Raw genomic sequence first — 8,827 nt, forward strand, 5'->3', positions numbered from 1 at the left:
CAGATTGGGCTGGATGGAGTGCCTGAGAGGTTTCAACAAATTTGTCCAGTTGATTGAATGCGACCTTTTCACATATTTTGGCAAGAGCTGGCAGCAGTGATATAGGCCGGAAGTTGGAAGGGACGGCGGGGTCTAGCCCATTTTTCTTTAGAAGTGGGAGCAGTTTCGCTTGCTTCCAGCAGGCCGGGACAGTTGCAGTAAGCAAAGAACGGTTAATAATATGAGTCACCTCATTGCCGACTATATCTGCTAGTTCCGCAAATACTCTAGCAGGACAAGGGTCAGAGGGGGATCCTGATTTTAAGGCCGCAAGGATATTATCGATGTCCAGTTTCTCTACCGGGGCAAAGTTAGTAAACTGCTCCGTGGGATCAGGCATCGTAGGGGAGGGAGTGGCCAATTGAGATGGGAAACTGTTACAAACAGTTAGCAGATCATCCTGAATTTTTTTGATTTTGTCAACAAAGAACACAGAGAGTTCTTCGCACCATTTCTCCGAGGAGGCTAACAGAGGTTGAGCTGCACAGGGTGAGACAAAGCTTTTTACAATAGTAAAAATGTCCTTGCTGTTATTGTTGGCTTTGTTGATTCGCCCTGCAAAGTAGTGGCTTTTTGCAGATCTAATAGCCGCATAGTACTTTTTTTGTGCCACCCTCAGTTCTTTCTTTGCCTCAGGGAGATATGCTTGTCTCCAAGTCCGTTCAAGTTTTTTACAGCCTGATTTAAGGTCACGGAGAGAGTGGGAGAACCAGGGTTTGGAAGGGGTAGAACGGAGTCTGCAGACCCGGCATTTTTTTATAGATGCAGCAGTCCCTAGTTCAATCCATGAATTGAATGAGCTGACGGCCGACTCAATTTCAAGGGGAAGAGCTGGACGGGACATGACTAAACAATCTGACAGGATATCTACATTAATTTTCTGTGCATGAACAGCTTGGGGGCTGTTCTCAGCTGAGCGGGTCAAAGTCCAGGCAAACCTGATCAGCCTATGGTCTGACCATGTCACTATCTCAGGGCGGGCCATGTCAATGTCAAAATTAGTACAAACCAGATCGAGGACATGTCCACCTGAGTGAGTGGGTGCCTCAACCCATTGTTTTAACGGAGCCATGGCAAGAGCTTCGTTTAGGCGGACCGTCTCTGAGGAGTCCGGGCTGTCAACATGGATGTTAAAATCCCCCAGGAGGAGATATCTAGAATATCTTAAAGCCCGTGGAATTATAATATCTTCCAATGCGCCCAGAAAGTTACCGGCATGGCCTGGTGACCTATAGACCAGAGTGCCTCCTACGGTAAAATGAGAGCTAAGTGTTAATGAAAAGTGAAACACGTCTGCATCAGCTAGTGGACCATGAAGGTCGTGGGAAAAAACCCATTGTTCTCTAAAGATGGCAGCAATACCGCCTCCTCTAACCAGAGGGCGATCATTCCTAAAAATTTTGAAGCCCCGTGGGATAGCAAATTCAACTGACGGACCGCATGTCTCACTTAGCCAGGTTTCCGTAATAAAGAGTAAGTCTAGCTGATTGTCGCTCAATAATTCAAAAATATCGGCAGCGTGTTTGACCAGTGACCTAGCATTGATCAAGCCTGCTCGGATGCGTGAGGAATCAGCAGAGCTTTGAGCATGACAGTTTAAAATGGGTTGTAAGCGGAAATTGCATGCATGACAAACCCGCGAGGTACTGTCTGCTACCTCCCATTTATCAATACATAGGCAGGTGTTGGCTTGTAGCGCCATAAGGTACTCACGAGAATATCGAGTATTAGTCCTATAGGGCATCTGTGGAGCGCCGACAGGGGGGCTGGCGCTGGCCACGTCCGGGCACAGACGGGCGCTCCTTTGGCGCTCCTTCGGCGCGCAGTCAGCGCGCCCGCTGCGCGTGGCCGCTGCCCGTCTTAGAGTGCATGACTACTTGTAGACCAAGCCCCACCCTCCGCTGGACCGCTAACTCGGGTCCCGCAGGGTCCGGCCCACACTCAAGATGGCGCCCGACCTAGCCCTCCACTACAATCGGCACTTGAAGCCGCGGTGGACCGGGGCTCAGGGGGACCAGATCAATGCAATACTTTGTATAGGTAATTTTAAAAGGTACACAAATTTATAACACAGCAATTTTTAAAATCAATTGAAAGTGTTAAAAAAGAGATTCGATACTGCAGTGGGAAACAGGAGAGAGCAGAGGAGAGCCCTCGCAATCTGCTCGCCTTATCAAGCGGTATATCGAGGTGCTGCCACCACCCCAAGCAAACGCCCAGACCCACGAGCACCAGATCTACTTGTAGACCAAGCCTACACTCTCCTGCCCTTGCACGGTCAGACCGATTCCACCGCTGGGTCAGTCACTGGACGTTGGTGGACGCGTGGAGAGCGCACCATCCCCACACACGTTATACTCATTCCACACCATCCCACACAACCTGCGAACTCTGTTAGACAGATTTTTATGCACCCCGACACTAATACCTAAGATCCAACACGCTGACTACCTAGGCCGAGTAGTCTCAGACCACGATGCACACATACTATGTATCCGATGGAGACCGCCCCACCCACCGGTGCCCACATGGCGCCTCCCGTGGGACTGCCTCAGCGACCAGGTATTCCAGCACGATCACGCGCAGACAGTCCAAGATTATTTCACTCACAACACAGGGTCCGCCACCTCCAGGTTAGTGGAATGGGACGCATTTAAAGTGGTTGCAAGGGGCGCATGCATTAAACAGATAGTGGGGGCCCGCCGCACACTTGAGCACACACTCGTCGACACAGAACGCACGCTAGCTACACTCACCAAACAGGAGGATGCCCGGTCGGCTACGGCGGATCAGGTGGCTGAGGAAAAAACGAAATATGCTACTGCCCTAGCGGACTTGCGAAAATTCAACTTTCGCGCTTGCGCCGCTCGGGTACACAGAGAGCGTGGCAAAACAGGTACGCTACTGGCGTGGTTGGCGCGACAAGATGCTGAAACTGCACCCATCACCGAGATCCGGCCCCCCGCGGGCACTCTGGTGCGCTCTCAACAAGACATTCTAGATGCGTTCCGGCAATACTACGCTGCGGTTTACAGCACCCAGATGCACTATCGGCAGGAAGCAGTAACCCATTTCCTGGACGCGCTGTGGCTCCCCCATATCGCAGAGGCAACCAGGGCTTCCCTAGATACAAAAATAACAGCAGCTGACGTCACCTGCGCGATGCGATCCTTGGCGCGGAACAAGGCCCCGGGCCTCGACGGGCTACCAGTTGAGTACTACAGTACCTTCTCCACCCTGTTGATTCCCCGGTTGACCGCCATGTTTGCGGATACTGTCCACTGCGTCTCCATGTACGCGGATGACCTCCTGCTGTACATCCGGGATATCACCGAGGACCTGACCCCCATATGGACAGTACTGTCTGAATTTGCGGAGGCATCAGGCCTCCAGGTGAACTGGGAGAAATCCGTAGCGTACCCCCGGCATCATTCTCTCGCTCCTCAGGAGATACGGATTGGCACGCAGAGCCTACCTTGGAACACGGGCGCTCCCTGTTATCTAGGTGTCCGCCTCTACCGTTCTCCCACCGACATCTACAAGGGCAATCACTGCAAGGTACTCGCCAGCATTCGTTCCTCGGTGGGCTTCTGGAAAAACCTCCCACTAGCCCCAATCGGTCGGGTAGCCCTAGCAAAAATGGTCATCGTCCCCCGACTATTGTATTACTTCACCAACCTACTGGTTGTACCACCCGGACCGGAAGTTTCTTCTGCGAGTTGGACATGCTTCTTCGAGCACTCGTGTGGGGAAACGGCCGACATCGAATAGCCCTTACCAAACTACAGCTACCCACCACACAGGGAGGTCTGGGTGCCGCCGCCTTCGAGTCGTGGGGTGGCCACGAGGGGACACCTATTTTACAAGCGCCATGTTGCGCGCGTGGACGGAATCTGAGGTCACGGAGGCAGAAGCTCTGTTAGCGGAGGGACAGCTTCGCCCGTATGAGCAACTTATGGAGGACCACGACCTCCCCCCGGGGCAGTTTCTGACACATCGCCAACTCATTGACTGCTTTCGCCCACACAGCGACCTTACAACTTGCGAGCCTGCAACACACCCTGTAGTCCACACTATCCTTTCCATGGGCATTGGCCGACACCTTGTCACATGGCTGTATAAGTCAATTAGAGAACTCACACACAAGCCCCTGCTCACCCTGAGAGCCACATGGGAGGACGAGTTTGGGCGGCAACTGCACGACCGGGAATGGGACAGAGCGCTGGAATTTCCGAATAAAGTGTCTAGAAACGCATGGTTCAAAAATATACAGTACTATATCTTACACAGGGCATATCAGACTCCGGCGTGTCTCCAACGGTTCTACCTTGACACACTGTTCTTATGTCCCAGATGTCGCTCCCCGATGCCCACTTCCAACACATGTTTTGGAGCTGCCCAGCCCTTCAGACCTACTGGTCAGCCATACTCGACTCCATCTGCACTCTCACGGGTCTCACAGAGCTACACTCCTGGGAAGCAGTTGCTTTGGGAATCTTTCGCAGGCCAAAGACACACAAAGTACAGGTCCGATACGCTGCTCTGTCCCTGCTCCTAGCAAAAAGGAACATAGCCATGCAGTGGCAAGCGATCACCGGTCCCTCGTTTGAGACATGGGTGGGTGCGATGCAAAAGTGGGCGGCAGCAGAGGAGGACGCCCTGAGGGAGGAGGAAGCGAAAGGTCAGCGTAAACACCCCATATCCTTAGAATGGGCCGCGCTGTCCTACCAGTTTATGCAAGCCCATAAGCGCGATACCCCTAGTACCTCCCAATGTGACGCTACAATCCCGACAACATAAACGCCCCATTAGGTTGTACACGACACGACCACCCCACGTCTCCGGTCTCCCCTCTTCCCCCACCCCCTCCCCCCTAACCTCTTGCAGATGTGTCCCGCACAATCTATCTGATCCTGCTCCCCCGGCTCGGTCTCCGCCCCTCCCCCCCTCCTCCCCGGTTTATTCTTTTTCCCCCCGCATCTCCTCTTATATGGTTACCAGTCTCATTCTTCCCACACACGTTCCCCCGTTCCTCTCCCCCAGTTCCCCCCTAAGCTCACGATGCGCCAGACTCCGACGGACCCATGCCTCCGATATGCACAACATATGAATACTGTTTACATCCTGATGGCATGTTTGTACCGTTGTAACGTCACCAATTGCATTCAGATGTACTGTGAGAGCTTTTTGACAAAAGGTTAATAAAAACATTTAAAAAAAAGTATTACTGGTGAATTCGTATAGGGAAATATGAAATTAATTTGAGCGGTGGACATGTTAGTCTGTTATTTGGATTGAAATGGATAGTGGAGGAATAGAAGAGAGAAGGGTTTACATTTACATAGCGCTTGCTACCCCTGATGAGGTGTTGATGCACTTTTCAGTGGGTAGCAGGTTACTCTGGAAGACAAACAGGATTAGTGGGGAATTAGTATAGTGAAATTTGAAATTCATTTGAGTCGTGGACGTATTAGTCTGTTATTTGGATTGAAAGGGATAGACGAGGGAAGGATTTAGAAAGTTGGGTTATTTTTTAGTTCATCACAGTAGGAGGAGGTTTAGGATGAGTAAAAGGGAGATGGAGGGGGGGAGAGTCAGAGGGAAGGGTTTAGAAAGGATTGTTTGGGAGCTCTGAATAGTAAAAGAGGTATGAGACGATACAAGGAGGGGTAGAGGAAAGAGTCTAGAAAGTGTTATTTTGGGGATCGTAGTAGTAGAATGGGGGTTGGGATGAATGACAGAGTGGAGGTAGCGAATAAATATTTAGAGAGGTATAGGGTGAGAAATAGGGTAGTGCATTGGAAAGAGTAGTAGAATGAGGCTTGAGATTAATCAGAGAATGGATGTACAGGATATATTGAGGTATAGGATGAGAAACAGGGTAGTGCATTGGAGAGAGTAGTAGAATGAGGTTTCCTGTATCAAGCCCTGAAACACACTTCTACTGAGAGCAGGAGCAAGGCTTCTTCAATCTATGTTCTATTCTGTTTAAAATAAGCTGTGCAAAGATCTTAGTTATGGAATCTAGCAAGGATATCAATCAATAAGATTGATGGTTTGATGAAGTGATTGTAATAAAGTATTTTCAATCAAGCCTTTTAAAAAATATATATATTAACATGTCAGAGTCTTTTTTCCCCTTTAAACAGATTTCAGGCAACAAAATGCAGCCATAGAACCAACCACAGGTGGTCTCCACTTTCCAGCTGAAGAGGATACAGATCCAGCTCAGAGTGGTGTTATAAATATATGGTAAGCTATCCTGGCATCACGGATTCAATGACCCACGAGACAGTGATTTTTTTTAATGTTGCTCAGGGGCTGCTGTACTTTCTCAAGCCCTTCACAAATAAAAATAAAATACTTGGTGGTGCCCCTAACCCTTTCAGGAGCACCACCAAGATCACAAAAAATATTGAGAAAAATAAACTATGTAGGGCATTATAGGACACTCCCCGGCTGGAGCACTGAATGTGAAATGAGCGGCTCCCCACCCCGAGCCAACCAGTGACCCTTGAGACCCCATTCCCTGGGGCCGATGACAGCAGTGTCCGAAGTTCCCTTACCCCCAGGACACAGCAGTTCACTGCAAGAGCGTGGGCAGGCATAACCTCAATTCCCTGCCTGCGCCCTTGCAGGCAGGGAAGACAGGATTGCTACTTCCCAGCGGGAGCAGAAAAAAAACACTACTGTCAGGCGGGAACAAACCACTACAGCCAGCTCCTGCAGCACCACAATCAGTGCAGGCAGGGAAGCCGGCAAGGCCCCGGGCACCCCTATGGGTTCATACTGCTGTGAGTATTCTGGGTGGGCACTGAGGCACACACACAATACATAAATGTTTTGCGGCTCCAGGGAATAGGGCTCCCTGGGTCTGGTAATGACCTGGGGACGCAGGGAGCATGTGACCCCTCCTCTTAATTGTAATGTGGCCCCAGGGGATGAAATACCCACAGCCTCTAGATAGCTCGTGGAAATAGATTATATATATATATATAAACGTGTATTTATAATCCAAAAATCTCTTGGCAAAAAGAACAAAGGTGGGCACTCCAGGCAAGGTACTTCATCAAAAATCCTTTATTGTATCGTCTCCACACTAACGTGTTTCGGCTGATCCCAGCCTTTGTCAATTCACATTCACTTTTAGCGCAAGCAGATTTAAAGACACTGCAATTGATAAAAATGAAAGCAATACCTCCGTATTCTCTCTTTTCACCCCCATCTTTTTCCCATCAGTCAGAGACTGGGTTGATAAACTGGCATTTCATTCCAATACATTCTTTTTTAAAATATTTTTTTACATTTTTGCTGTTTTTTAAAAATATATTTGTTCTACAGCTCATTCATAAAAACAAGATTTTTCTGCTCGTATCAGTATGTGTATAATCCTGGGAACTCTTAGGTTAGCAGCATGGTATCTTGGGCCAGTGCCCAAATTCAATACTATCCAGTTTGATTAATCAAATGGACAACATCTTTTCCACATCTCATGGGATATCCTGAAAAACACAAAATCATAATCAAATATATAGATCTATACACACAAACACATGTATGTACATACTTATGAAGGGTCTCAGCCAGGTCTGGTTAACCACTAGTCTGCCAGTGTGTCATATTTTGGTTTCATTCGCCAAAGCATACAGGTGGGGACTGTGAATAATGGCATTCTGGTCTTGCACAATGTGCACATATGCACAAAATTAGTTCCATTTGTATAGTTTTTAAAAAACATTCATAAACATTGGCAAAATCAAAAGTTATCAACCAACACCAGACCTTTGTCAACAATGGTTTTAATTGTGCTGGGCTTACTATTATATCATTTACCCACAACTTCCCAAGACTTCCCTTTTGAACCCTGCTTTTATTCTCAAACCGATTCAGAAAAGGGGGTGGTGATGAACAGAGTGTCTGAATTAAGCAGACCACTCTTACTCAGTCCAAAGATCAGGGCTTGATCCATCACCGTTATTTAGCTCACTGCCCCATCCCAGCTCAGAACCTGTCTATATGCAAATTAGTCTGTCCCTGGCCCAGTGCATCATGGGAACAGGGCAGACCAAACTACCAAGCCAATTCTTCACCAGAAAGGAGACAAGCTTCCGGGGACCGGTTTCTGCCATTTCAGGCGTCGTCGGCCCGGCTTGCTTGAATCCTGATGGAGCAGTGAGCAAGGGACTCATGTCTGAGTATACCCTGCCACACCTATAGTGGCCAAAAACGATTCAGAAAAGGGGGTGGTGATGAACAGAGTGTCTGAATTAAGCAGACCACTCTTACCCAGTCCAAAGATCAGGGCTTGATCCATCACCGTTATTTAGCTCACTGCCCCATCCCAGCTCAGAACCTGGCTATATGCAAATTAGTCTGTCCCTGGCCCAGTGCATCATGGGAACAGGGCAGACCAAACTACCAAGCCAATTCTTCACCAGAAAGGAGACAAGCTTCCGGGGACCGGTTTCTGCCATTTCAGGCGTCGTCGGCCCGGCTTGCTTGAATCCTGATGGAGCAGTGAGCAAGGGACTCATGTCTGAGTATACCCTGCCACACCTATAGTGGCCAAAAACGATTCAGAAAAGGGGGTGGTGATGAACAGAGTGTCTGAATTAAGCAGACCACTCTGACCCAGTCCAAAGATCAGGGCTTGATCCATCACCGTTATTTAGCTCACTGCCCCATCCCAGCTCAGAACCTGGCTATATGCAAATTAGTCTGTCCCTGGCCCAGTGCATCATGGGAACAGGGCAGACCAAACTACCAAGCCAATTCTTCACCAGAAAGG

Source organism: Lissotriton helveticus, chromosome 2_1, assembly GCF_964261635.1.
Source record: "Lissotriton helveticus chromosome 2_1, aLisHel1.1, whole genome shotgun sequence".
NCBI classification, from domain to species: Eukaryota; Metazoa; Chordata; class Amphibia; order Caudata; family Salamandridae; genus Lissotriton; species Lissotriton helveticus.